Source organism: Mya arenaria, chromosome 1 (assembly GCF_026914265.1).
Source record: "Mya arenaria isolate MELC-2E11 chromosome 1, ASM2691426v1".
NCBI classification, from domain to species: Eukaryota; Metazoa; Mollusca; class Bivalvia; order Myida; family Myidae; genus Mya; species Mya arenaria.
Window position 1 is genome coordinate 23,547,944 of NC_069122.1, and position 14,871 is coordinate 23,562,814.

Genomic DNA, 14,871 nt, shown 5'->3' on the forward strand with positions numbered 1-14,871 from the left:
AGTCAGGCTTGTTAACTTTTCAACTAAGGCCACTCCTTTTTTATTTTTTGGTTTACAAGAATTTTTGGAAAAAATGTCCACCGGGTGGTCTAAAAAAGAAAAGGAAAAGGGTCACAAAACATACTCTTAAAGGGTGAAAAATCAGAGAACAACATAAAAACATTGAATATTTATATCATTTACTTGACATTTTAAATTTTTAAACTGCTATTAATGCATGTTTTAATACACTCAAAGTTTCAAAGTTCTAATTAAACACACCGTTATATCTTACATACTGTGCATATAAAACATTAATGAAATTGACTATAAAACATGTTTACATGTATAAACTACACTTTTTATTAAAGATACATTGAATATTACTCAGCAAGACATTTGTTTAGCTTTAAGGGTATGCTAAAGCAAAAGTGAATGCAGAACACTTAAAAACTGACAAATATTAAATTGAAAAAAAAGGGAAGGCGAATTTTATGCATTATTTAAAATACACAAAAATTGTACTGTATTAAGACAATACATTACATTTTCTAAACATTATTTCAGTTATTTCAATATTGGAAAATGTCAATAAAGTGAAATAATTTCCAATTTTGTAAATAAGGAAGTAACATTTTATGAAGACATTTGAGCTTTAATATTGTGAAAACAATTCCTGAAAAACTAAAAACCAAACTAGACCCAGATTTGAGTTTTAATAACCTTTACCATGCGGGGTCCTAGTTGTGTGTAACCCAATCCATGCTAAGTCCGGATATTTTCGGACCAGGATATTTACCATGGGATGTTCACCAAATCCATTTCAAATTCAAATATTGCAGCAAATTACCACATCAGTACATAAAAAGCACATAGCAAAATAATAAATCTAGCATGTGACTTAACTTTATGTACCAATGATAGTAACAGAGAAATCCATAATTATTTATCGGATATTTTCATCTTCTCCCAACTCCGCCATTTTGTGTATCATGCGTTCACAGGGCATTTATACTCAATGACTGTTTATTTTTGATTTTAAAGAGTATTCCTTGGTTACAACAGCAAATCTCATTTATAGTGAAATATCAAGTTCATTACAAATTAAAATGGACTTATTCAAAATAGTTTTCCGTGTTGTTGTATCTAAATGTTTAGCATACAACTCCTGGCATTAGTAAATGTCATTGACACATGTGTTCAACTCTTTCATTGTTTTTACATCTAATATTAACCCAAACATGAATAAACATGTAATCTAGAATAAACACAAGCTTTACATTGACTCAATGACAAGTATTTCCAAACCATTTTGTGATTTAAAATCCATAAACCCAACCGACCGAACTTGTGAAACTAGGTCACCGGTGTCTTTACTTTCGATTTCCCCACTCACACTAAGTGCACTGTTATTTGATATTTAACCATAAAATGTTATAAAATGTTTTTCTCAAATATAATTACAGATATTTGTGTCTTCTTATTCGATGGCAGCCGCAGACACTTCTATTTTTCATCTATAAATAACAATATTTTCATGACCTAAACTGGCGGGGAAAAACAACAATCACGTGACAGTTTGTGTCGGCTGTTAAATTTGCCAATGTATTTTGCTATTGTTATCTTAACAACTCCTGCATATTTTAATTAATTATTTCAAACACAGAATGACTTCTATCGTCAATTCCGCCATTGCCAACGGCACTGCCATAACAGTTGACTGGCTCACATGCTATCACTATAAATTGGCGAATACGGCTACGAAACAACAAACCAGTCGAGATCTACTGCATTCGTACTCTTATCTGTTCGTTTTTCTTTCGTTCCGCACCAAAATCAATACGGTCGGGAAAATAATTTTGAAAAAAAGTGAAATTCATTTGTACTTTTCGGAAAATTAGACCCGCCGGTTTTGTAAACCAATTTATATAAAAGTAGTGGCCTAATGGGTATCTAATGTAGTCACAGATAACTACCATAAAATATTCTCCTGTGGGAAACGGCCCACAAAAATCAACTGACACTTCATCCCACGGTTTCTTTGGTAATGGGCTTGGCTTGATCGGTTCTACCGTCGTTTGTGGTGATGCAGACATGCATGGTATGCAATTCTTGCATTGTTCGTCGACTATTAGATGGATTTCAGATAACCTAAAAATAGATTCTGCATATCATTAACTGACCACGTGTACTAGCTGGGGGCAAAACATTGCTGATACAGGTTAATACATTATATAGTTCAATGGTCTTGGTTACATGATAGAATGCAATGGCAGACATCAATGATTTGAGTTATTTAAACAAGTTGATTTATCAGATTATGCAAGGAAATTATCCTCCAGTAATGTAGAAATATATATTCTGTTAGAGCAGGTACTTTACCTGAGCCTTGCAAAATAACTGCAAGTATTAGGGAGTAAATCAAACAGTTTAGCAGTTCATGTTCAGAGAGACAATGACTTTCTTGAAAGATTAACAATAAACTACTGAAAGTATTTGTGTCAGATATTATCCCAGGGATAATAAAGAAAATTGAGTCAAACTTAAACTATTGTTAGTGTTTGTATGTTCATACAGTATATAAACAGAAAAGAGTGAAAATAAAAAATCGTAATTTTGGCAGTTTATAGCGATAAACATAAAATAAACCATTAAGACCACAAATATTTGCTTTGCGTTTCTTGTTAGATGTAAACACCTAGTTATATATAATGATTGAAGGCATCAAATTTTCATTCAATAAAGTAAGTTGATTAACAGGAATCCTTGAGTCCAGAATAAGAAACTCGAGCACATTCTCCCTATGACACGCTCAACACGTATTCTCACATGTGACAATTTTCTGGACGGTTCATTGTCAGAACCATCAAACGGATTTATTTTCATCTTACCGAGGGTAGCATTTTTAATTTGACACGTTAATTTTCAAGCAATACAAGTTCGTTTGAAAAACTCATGTGATTTCAATTTTGCAAAATGGAGATAAAAAAATATCAAATATGCGCATACTTATTTATGAAGTTTCATTCTAAATGAAGCCAAATATATGGATATGTGCACAGCATCTGTGAATAAGATGATTGTTTACCTATGTGCATAGAAAAATCTTGGAGCCACTCTCAGTGTAAGTACATGACATTGTGATAAACCATCGCCATGGCATTGATAAAACAATCTTGTATGCTCAATTTTGATTTCCTCTCTTACATAATGCACCAGTCAATTGTTACCACGGCCCCCTCGAGGATATACCAGGGAAAAGGGCAGTGTTTTTACGTTTTAGGTGCCCTCGTAGCTAAAGAACTTCAGCGAACACATTATATATTACCTTTTTGGACGTGTTGTAAACATCAAAAATATAAATATCAACATTACAGTTATGGAAGCCAGAACTAGTGTCCTCGCAATGCTGGGTGATTGCGGTGGTTTTGTCTTCCCTCAAAATATATCAGGAAATTGCTCTTACCTTAGATCCCCGGGGTGTGGGGTTATTCACGGGATTTTACCACCAGTTCGTTCTCGCAGGGCAGGGATTTTACCGGGGATTGGTTGGATGAAAATCCGGGGGGGGGGGGGCGTGGTTACAATTGTCTGGTGCATACTTTACAAGTTCTTTTCCTGAAGACGCTTTGTGCTCACTTTTTGTTTTCTAGCCAAGAATGAAAATCAAAAATCAGTCAGAGATACAGTATGGTGATGCATTGTTGTTGATAGATCAATATAAATTTGTGAAGTATTTGAGGGAAAGGTATTTGGTTAAATAATTTACAAGTGTAACTTTTGAGTTTTATTTAACAATGCAGTGTCGAAAATTATGGAGGTATAATTCAATTTGTATTAATTAATCAGTTGACTTGTGGCGTTTAGGAAACAAAATCAAAATATTCAATAAAGATCCCTTATGTTGTGGAATAGTAAAGTAATGAAGATTTAATCTCACAACAGTCTTTCTCAAATGCTGTCAAGGCTTTTTTTATGCTTAGGAATATCTAACCTCGCGATGTCAGACCAGAAATCATCTTGGCATGAGCTTGGATCACTATGTATCATTATCCACCAGTCAATTGTAACCACGGCTCTCACATCCGGGGGTATACCGGGGATAGCCGGCGAAATGGGCCAAGTTTTTACCTTTCGGGTGGCCCCGCAGTGCCAGGTCTTCCCGGAAAATACAGTGTGGATGGGGCTTAACCTAATGTCCCTTGGGTGCGGGGCATTTGGTGGGGACTTTACCATCAGATTATCTCCGCAGGTCGGGGACTTTAGCTGGGTTTGGCTGGACCGAAAGTAAAAGTCCCTGCTATACCGGGACCGGGGGGCGGGGGGGATGGTTACAATTGACTGATGCATTAGCTTGTGTATTTAGATAAAGTTAAGAATAAATATTTATTTATATAACTTATACTTTGTAATCTAATTCAAAGATTTGAAAAAGGTATCCTTTATCAATACATGCAAATATACATAAATGACTGCAAATCTTTTTGTATCATCCAAATATGAGTACCTTGCAGGGTGAATGTTATTTGTAAAAATTATACTAGGTGAGCTTTCAAGATTACCTTTCCAATCGCATACACAATGCAGTTTGAAACCTGAATAATTAAAACAAATCTTGGTTGCAGACCATTACTATTAAATATTTGATAAGTCGCAGACATTATAAGGTACAGTTTAAAGGGGTTGTACTAAGTTAATGATGAAAAAGCAAAAAATTAAAGAAAATTGTAGAAAATTGACATAAACTTGGTATCGATTGTTGTGTTTTAATGTAGGTATGTAATAAAGACACTTAAATATTTACTGCATTTATTCTACAAGTATATAACATGTGAGTACATCAATAGTCTGAATCATACTGCCTCTCTGATACTTCTAGGGGTTCCACCTTGGTGCCTTAGCAGGGCGGTTACTAATTTGCAAATAGAGGCGGAGCTTCTATGCTCACAACATTACATCCCATATTTTCTCAGATTTAAACTTTCAGCATCTGCTAAAGATTAGTTTAATATTAAAACAATTTCAATCATTAAATTTGTTTAACCACATGATAGTCAATTCATTAGGAGAGTAGTAAATGTTCTGGCAGTTTACGAATTGTGGCATTATGGCCAGTGTCAGATAGAGCTAATGTCCAACGGTGTCAGATTTATGGCAGCGGCGAGCACTAATTGCTTGATTCACCACAAAGTTTTTGAAAACAAATTGTCTGTTTGTTATTACACTGGTCGTTTTCTGAGATTAATAGCATGTCTCTGGGAGGATTGTAAATTCCAAAGAATTCCAGGTAACTCAGTTTTCAATAGAAAGTTGAGTCTGTTCAATAAATTTAGACTGGTCACATATAAAGAAATTTGTACTAGCATCGAAATGTCCTGAATTAAAATGATATGTACACAAGTGTAAACATAGTAAACAAATATTCCATTTCTTAAACATACAAAGAATGCGCAAACATATTGGTAAATTAATCTAAATCCATAAAGGGATTATTATGCCCTTTTCACAATAATTCACTTTTGCACAAAGTCTTGGAAACGTTCTGGGGGGTTTCGATTTCGCGATGAACGTCTCGGTTGTGAAGGCTCTTGTTCGTCCGTACGTACAGTGCCAGGACGGTAGAAGTCGTCGAAGTCGTCCTCGCTGTCGGAGTCTTGTAGCCTTATCAGCTTGAAAAAGGACGAATTGCGGGTGATTGACTTGTCTCCTCTTTTCGCTGTTATCATCGAACCGTTTATCTTTGTAATTTTATATGGCTGACTGTCGAAAGGTGTAGAGAACTTGTTTGTTTTGTGTTGTTTGACAAGTACAGAGTCGCCAACGTTAAATGTTGCCGGCTTTGCATGCCGTTTTGCGTCCGTGTACGATTTCATTTTAGCTTTTTGATATGCGTCATTTTCACGAGCTTTGACTTGCACATTTTTCTTTGAAGGTTTCGATGGTGCAATTAATGCATTGAAACTTACTACTGATGATCCACATAGTTTACAAATGATTTATTAATAGTAGTTATTTCGTGTTTTTTCCATTAAAAAAGATTACTAGGTATTGTCGTTCCAAGACAAAAATTTAAAAAGTTGTCAAAATGAGAGTGCAGCTTTAAAGCAGTCTCAATGACAGTAAGGTTGACGAAGGAGAAATGCCATGATATTATCGCAATATGTAGAGACATGATTTTTATCAGTAGAACAACAATAAGAAACTTCGCTAAACTGATCGGTAAACTAATCGCGGCAGAACCAGGTGTTCAACACGCTCCTTTATACATTAGGCCTCTTGAAAAGATAAAAGAAATCCAATTGAAAAAGCATAGAGGTAATTTTGATAGCTTTATGAACGTGCCGAGAAGCATAGACGTTTCTTTACAGTGGTGGATACATAATGTTGAAAGCAGTTACAAAAACATCGGATCAAAAAGTCCAGAAATTGTTATTTATACAGACGCATCCAACGATATGTATGGCGCATACAATGAAACAACTGGTTCAAAAACGTGTGGATATTGGAGTCCAGTTGATCAAACATTTCACATAAATGTTTTGGAATTAAAAGCTTGCGAGATAGGACTCATAACATTATGTAAAACCGTTACAAATAAACATATTCGCCTGTATACAGATAATACAACAAGTTGTGCGTATATTAATAAGTATGGGGGGAAATTTGAATCATTAGATAGTATTGCAAGAAGAATATGGTTTTGGTGCATTGACAGAAAGATTCAATTATCAGTTTCCCACATAGCGGGCAAGGAAAATAAAACAGCAGACAAACTCAGTAGATCCACTAATGATGATATTGAATGGTCATTGGACCAAGGGGTCTTCAATAAATTGAAATTACATTTCCCTCAGATGGAGATAGATTTATTTGCTTCAGGTTTGAACACCAAACTGAAGAAATTTGTATCGAGACATCCTGAACCAAAATCATTTGCTGTAGACGCATTTACTTTACAATGGTCAGGACATTTATTTTATATGTTCCCTCCTTTCAGTCTACTGGCGAGGATTCTTCAAAAGGTGGAAGGAGACAAAACGCAGGCAATTCTTGTCGCGCCAATTTGGCCAACGCAAAGTTGGTGGCCAGATCTTTTGAAGTTAACAAAAAACAATGTATTAGTGTTACCAAACACCCAGAACGTTTTGAAATTAGTGCACAAACCAAACAAACAACATCCATTAAAAAAGATGCGCTTAGCTGTTTTCAGCATATCAGGCGAGCGTTGGGAAGGCGAGGCATTTCGGGAACAGCTCAAGACCTCATTCTCAACTCCTGGAGACAAGGGACAAAACTCCAGTATAACACTTATATTACAAAATGGTTACGTTTCTGTGAAGGGAAGGCAAATCCCTTTAGTGCACCTATAAGTGTGGTGGTTAGCTTTCTTACACATTTGTTTGTACAAGGATTAAGCTACTCCACATTAAATACCGCAAGGTCGGCTATAAGTTGTTTTCTTAGATTAACTGGAAATACAAATATTCACGATGATGAAGTGATAAGAAGGTTTATGAAAGGAGTATTCAATGAGAAACCATCATTGCCAAAGTACAAAACCACTTGGGATGTGAAGACTGTATTACAATATTTGAAACAAATAGATACAGGGTCATTATTGTCCCTATCTTGCAAACTTTGCATGCTATTTCTTCTGATAACAGCTCAACGTTGTCAAACACTTCATGTTATCAAACTGTCGGATGTTCATCAAACTGCCGAAGGCATTGTTATACACGTTTCGGAACTGATCAAGCAGAGTCGGCCAGGCATACATTTGGACCAAATTGTGATAAATTCATACAGGACAGAAGAAAAAATATATGCATTGTAAAGACTTTGAATGAGTACATTGACAGAACGAAATATCTTAGGAAAGATGACAGCTTACTTGTTTCAACAACAAAGCCACATGCCAAAGTATCCAAACAAACTATTACACGTTGGATAAAACTTATCTTATTGAAAGCGGGTGTTTCAACAAAATATAAGGCACATAGCACAAGAGCGGCAGCCACATCATTTGCATTTGAAAAAGGGGTTCCACTAACTGACATTATTAAAACAGCTGGTTGGAATAATGAAAAAACTTTTGCTAAATATAATAAAAAACCAGTCATTTCAACAAAAACATTATTACAGAATGTGATACTTGACTGACTAATTATGCTATCATCATGTACTTTGACGGTAAACATATATACAAATATAATACAAAATAAAGATCTGTAAAGATTTTGGTATTTTGTTGGATACAATATTTTTCAGAAATTATCTCTGAATTATCTGTGGGGCTCAGAAGGGATTTTATGTGTTGGATGAAATTGAATGATTAAGCTAGACTTACCTTTAAAGAAGGGAAGGCGAAGGTTGATCATAATTTCATCCAACACAAAAATCCCTCTGAGCTCACACGCCCGCCTAAATTACCCAACCCCAAATTTGAATTTCTTTTAAAATATTGCAATTTTGGCAAGCAACATAGAGATACTCTAAAATATGACCACCTTGGTGTGCTGATAAGCTGCGTCGGTTATCTGTGTGAGCTCAGAGGGATTTTTGTGTTGGATGAAATTATGATCAACCTTCGCCTTCCCTTCTTTAAAGGTAAGTCTAGCTTAATCATTCAATTTTAGATTTACAAGGACGGGTGAAAAGTATTTTCCAAATGTACTGCAACACCTGATACCTGTTGCCTAGGAATCCAACAAATTACTATGTTACAGTACTATTCAATTTGGAGTGCCTGAAAAGAAAGCTTCTTGATTCTACATTCAACATCTTCTTTCTGTATGACATATTGGACCAGGGAATCATGAACCTACAACCTTTTGCATCTATTGAGATAGGGAGCTATCAGGAGAGTGACAGAGGACAATATAAGAATGGCCAACTGCTGCATTTATTGAGTTATCTAATGCATACAAATTAAGGCGGAGAAAATAATTCTAAATTTTTCCAAACTTCTTCCTTAAGCATCTTGTACATGTATGTAGTTGTCTTTTACAATGATTGTTCAAAGTTACAATGGCCCTGTGGGTTAAAGATGCTCTGTCCACGGGGTAACAGGTTTTGTACATAATAGGGTTATAAGTACTGCGTTTTGATCCAGTAGGTTGTATTCGACTCAAGTAGATTTTTGCAAATTCGGAAACCACAAGGCACAAGCCGAGTAAAATCAAAATCTACAAAAAACAACCAGAATCAAATATGACATTCCGCCATATCCGGATCAAAACGCAGTTACCACATTTTAGCCTAAAATGTCATAATTATGGGAACTACTTTTATGCGCAGTCACCAATAGTCGCTTAGGTGTTAATCCGATCTGGTCATTGTTCAGTTTAATTTCGTCCCGTCCAGTATTTGACTTAAACAAATTGCGGCATCAGAAAATGGCGCTCGACCGAAGACAAAGGCTTCGCGAAAAGTTCAAGAGGCCATTGAGTCTCTAGTGGAGGAGAACAAGGAAATACAAGAGGAGCTTGTGAATTTGACTCCGAAGAAGGAGACCTCTTACGACTCTCTGGATGCTTTACGTCGTGAACGCTCGGTTCTACAACAGCAGATAGAAGAGCGGCGTACCGACGTCACAAGAGTGGTATATGGCCGTATTGCACTGGAGCGGAATATGGGTTAAAGTATTTTGTGATATGTATTGCATGTGGATTGATGATGGGTATAAAATAAAGAATAAAATTATGTTTGATATTCCATTCTCACTAGCAGTGTGATGAACTGCTGATGCCATGTTATGAAATTTGATGGTCAAAGTATTTAAAAGACATTTCAATATTTCATACTTTAAAAACGATATTCATCTCATCTTAGTCTACTCAACTTGCTTTGCCATGTACAAAAGTCTGCAGCAGTTATATGAATAGCATTAGACAGAAGGCAGTGCCTAATATTTATCAACAGAACTAAGTTATCATGGTAACATGTTATATGAATTGAATACCAAGCACAAACTAAGAGGGAGAAAATAATTATTCACTTTTTAAATAAAAAACTACTTCCTAATAACAGTGTGTATGCAGTATGACATAGGTGTACAATGTAGATGTCTTTTACAAAGATTGTTTAAAGTATGGCTCTGTGGTTTAAAGTTCCCCTGAAAAAGAGGCGACAGGTTTTCTATATAGTATATAATTACATCATTGAAAATCTTCTCTGAAACTGCAAATAACAGTCCTTTGATTAAAAGGAATTGATCAAATTAAAGAAGTATATGTGCCAACCAGGTAAATTAATTTGTACAAGTCTGATTTAACGACTTTGGGAAATTCAAAAGAACTATGACTTTATCTGATTTAACGCTTTAGCCCCCCACCCCCCTCACTTTACACACACTTAACTAGATTTTTCAAATTTCATTTGCAGCTTGCAAGCAGTTTTAGTCTTAAGTTTAAGCTAGCCCATTAAACAGTGACCCCTTGTGATATGAGCCGATTTTTTCAATGCTTAGAACATGGTTGTCAACATTCCCCTGAATGAGGCCCTAGTCCATCAGTGCTTTCAGCACTTTGATTACTAGTGGCTTCATAAATGCTTCTACCAATCCAAACCAAATTCTTTCAAGGTGCGATATGACATTTTTTGCAGTCAGGCTTGTTAACTTTTCAACTAAGGCCACTCCTTTTTTATTTTTTGGTTTACAAGAATTTTTGGAAAAAATGTCCACCGGGTGGTCTAAAAAAGAAAAGGAAAAGGGTCACAAAACATACTCTTAAAGGGTGAAAAATCAGAGAACAACATAAAAACATTGAATATTTATATCATTTACTTGACATTTTAAATTTTTAAACTGCTATTAATGCATGTTTTAATACACTCAAAGTTTCAAAGTTCTAATTAAACACACCGTTATATCTTACATACTGTGCATATAAAACATTAATGAAATTGACTATAAAACATGTTTACATGTATAAACTACACTTTTTATTAAAGATACATTGAATATTACTCAGCAAGACATTTGTTTAGCTTTAAGGGTATGCTAAAGCAAAAGTGAATGCAGAACACTTAAAAACTGACAAATATTAAATTGAAAAAAAAGGGAAGGCGAATTTTATGCATTATTTAAAATACACAAAAATTGTACTGTATTAAGACAATACATTACATTTTCTAAACATTATTTCAGTTATTTCAATATTGGAAAATGTCAATAAAGTGAAATAATTTCCAATTTTGTAAATAAGGAAGTAACATTTTATGAAGACATTTGAGCTTTAATATTGTGAAAACAATTCCTGAAAAACTAAAAACCAAACTAGACCCAGATTTGAGTTTTAATAACCTTTACCATGCGGGGTCCTAGTTGTGTGTAACCCAATCCATGCTAAGTCCGGATATTTTCGGACCAAGATATTTACCATGGGATGTTCACCAAATCCATTTCAAATTCAAATATTGCAGCAAATTACCACATCAGTACATAAAAAGCACATAGCAAAATAATAAATCTAGCATGTGACTTAACTTTATGTACCAATGATAGTAACAGAGAAATCCATAATTATTTATCGGATATTTTCATCTTCTCCCAACTCCGCCATTTTGTGTATCATGCGTTCACAGGGCATTTATACTCAATGACTGTTTATTTTTGATTTTAAAGAGTATTCCTTGGTTACAACAGCAAATCTCATTTATAGTGAAATATCAAGTTCATTACAAATTAAAATGGACTTATTCAAAATAGTTTTCCGTGTTGTTGTATCTAAATGTTTAGCATACAACTCCTGGCATTAGTAAATGTCATTGACACATGTGTTCAACTCTTTCATTGTTTTTACATCTAATATTAACCCAAACATGAATAAACATGTAATCTAGAATAAACACAAGCTTTACATTGACTCAATGACAAGTATTTCCAAACCATTTTGTGATTTAAAATCCATAAACCCAACCGACCGAACTTGTGAAACTAGGTCACCGGTGTCTTTACTTTCGATTTCCCCACTCACACTAAGTGCACTGTTATTTGATATTTAACCATAAAATGTTATAAAATGTTTTTCTCAAATATAATTACAGATATTTGTGTCTTCTTATTCGATGGCAGCCGCAGACACTTCTATTTTTCATCTATAAATAACAATATTTTCATGACCTAAACTGGCGGGGAAAAACAACAATCACGTGACAGTTTGTGTCGGCTGTTAAATTTGCCAATGTATTTTGCTATTGTTATCTTAACAACTCCTGCATATTTTAATTAATTATTTCAAACACAGAATGACTTCTATCGTCAATTCCGCCATTGCCAACGGCACTGCCATAACAGTTGACTGGCTCACATGCTATCACTATAAATTGGCGAATACGGCTACGAAACAACAAACCAGTCGAGATCTACTGCATTCGTACTCTTATCTGTTCGTTTTTCTTTCGTTCCGCACCAAAATCAATACGGTCGGGAAAATAATTTTGAATTTTTTTTGTACTTTTCGGAAAATTAGACCCGCGGTTTTGTAAACCAATTTATATAAAAGTAGTGGCCTAATGGGTATCTAATGTAGTCACAGATAACTACCATAAAATATTCTCCTGTGGGAAACGGCCCACAAAAATCAACTGACACTTCATCCCACGGTTTCTTTGGTAATGGGCTTGGCTTGATCGGTTCTACCGTCGTTTGTGGTGATGCAGACATGCATGGTATGCAATTCTTGCATTGTTCGTCGACTATTAGATGGATTTCAGATAACCTAAAAATAGATTCTGCATATCATTAACTGACCACGTGTACTAGCTGGGGGCAAAACATTGCTGATACAGGTTAATACATTATATAGTTCAATGGTCTTGGTTACATGATAGAATGCAATGGCAGACATCAATGATTTGAGTTATTTAAACAAGTTGATTTATCAGATTATGCAAGGAAATTATCCTCCAGTAATGTAGAAATATATATTCTGTTAGAGCAGGTACTTTACCTGAGCCTTGCAAAATAACTGCAAGTATTAGGGAGTAAATCAAACAGTTTAGCAGTTCATGTTCAGAGAGACAATGACTTTCTTGAAAGATTAACAATAAACTACTGAAAGTATTTGTGTCAGATATTATCCCAGGGATAATAAAGAAAATTGAGTCAAACTTAAACTATTGTTAGTGTTTGTATGTTCATACAGTATATAAACAGAAAAGAGTGAAAATAAAAAATCGTAATTTTGGCAGTTTATAGCGATAAACATAAAATAAACCATTAAGACCACAAATATTTGCTTTGCGTTTCTTGTTAGATGTAAACACCTAGTTATATATAATGATTGAAGGCATCAAATTTTCATTCAATAAAGTAAGTTGATTAACAGGAATCCTTGAGTCCAGAATAAGAAACTCGAGCACATTCTCCCTATGACACGCTCAACACGTATTCTCACATGTGACAATTTTCTGGACGGTTCATTGTCAGAACCATCAAACGGATTTATTTTCATCTTACCGAGGGTAGCATTTTTAATTTGACACGTTAATTTTCAAGCAATACAAGTTCGTTTGAAAAACTCATGTGATTTCAATTTTGCAAAATGGAGATAAAAAAATATCAAATATGCGCATACTTATTTATGAAGTTTCATTCTAAATGAAGCCAAATATATGGATATGTGCACAGCATCTGTGAATAAGATGATTGTTTACCTATGTGCATAAAAAAATCTTGGAGCCACTCTCAGTGTAAGTACATGACATTGTGATAAACCATCGCCATGGCATTGATAAAACAATCTTGTATGCTCAATTTTGATTTCCTCTCTTACATAATGCACCAGTCAATTGTTACCACGGCCCCCTCGAGGATATACCAGGGAAAAGGGCAGTGTTTTTACGTTTCAGGTGCCCTCGTAGCTAAAGAACTTCAGCGAACACATTATATATTACCTTTTTGGACGTGTTGTAAACATCAAAAATATAAATATCAACATTACAGTTATGGAAGCCAGAACTAGTGTCCTCGCAATGCTGGGTGATTGCGGTGGTTTTGTCTTCCCTCAAAATATATCAGGAAATTGCTCTTACCTTAGATCCCCGGGGTGTGGGGTTATTCACGGGATTTTACCACCAGTTCGTTCTCGCAGGGCAGGGATTTTACCGGGGATTGGTTGGATGAAAATCCGGGGGGGGGGGGGGCGTGGTTACAATTGTCTGGTGCATACTTTACAAGTTCTTTTCCTGAAGACGCTTTGTGCTCACTTTTTGTTTTCTAGCCAAGAATGAAAATCAAAAATCAGTCAGAGATACAGTATGGTGATGCATTGTTGTTGATAGATCAATATAAATTTGTGAAGTATTTGAGGGAAAGGTATTTGGTTAAATAATTTACAAGTGTAACTTTTGAGTTTTATTTAACAATTCAGTGTCGAAAATTATGGAGGTATAATTCAATTTGTATTAATTAATCAGTTGACTTGTGGCGTTTAGGAAACAAAATCAAAATATTCAATAAAGATCCCTTATGTTGTGGAATAGTAAAGTAATGAAGATTTAATCTCACAACAGTCTTTCTCAAATGCTGTCAAGGCTTTTTTTATGCTTAGGAATATCTAACCTCGCGATGTCAGACCAGAAATCATCTTGGCATGAGCTTGGATCACTATGTATCATTATCCACCAGTCAATTGTAACCACGGCTCTCACATCCGGGGGTATACCGGGGATAGCCGGCGAAATGGGCCAAGTTTTTACCTTTCGGGTGGCCCCGCAGTGCCAGGTCTTCCCGGAAAATACAGTGTGGATGGGGCTTAACCTAATGTCCCTTGGGTGCGGGGCATTTGGTGGGGACTTTACCATCAGATTATCTCCGCAGGTCGGGGACTTTAGCTGGGTTTGGCTGGACCGAAAGTAAAAGTCCCTGCTATACCGGGACCGGGGGGC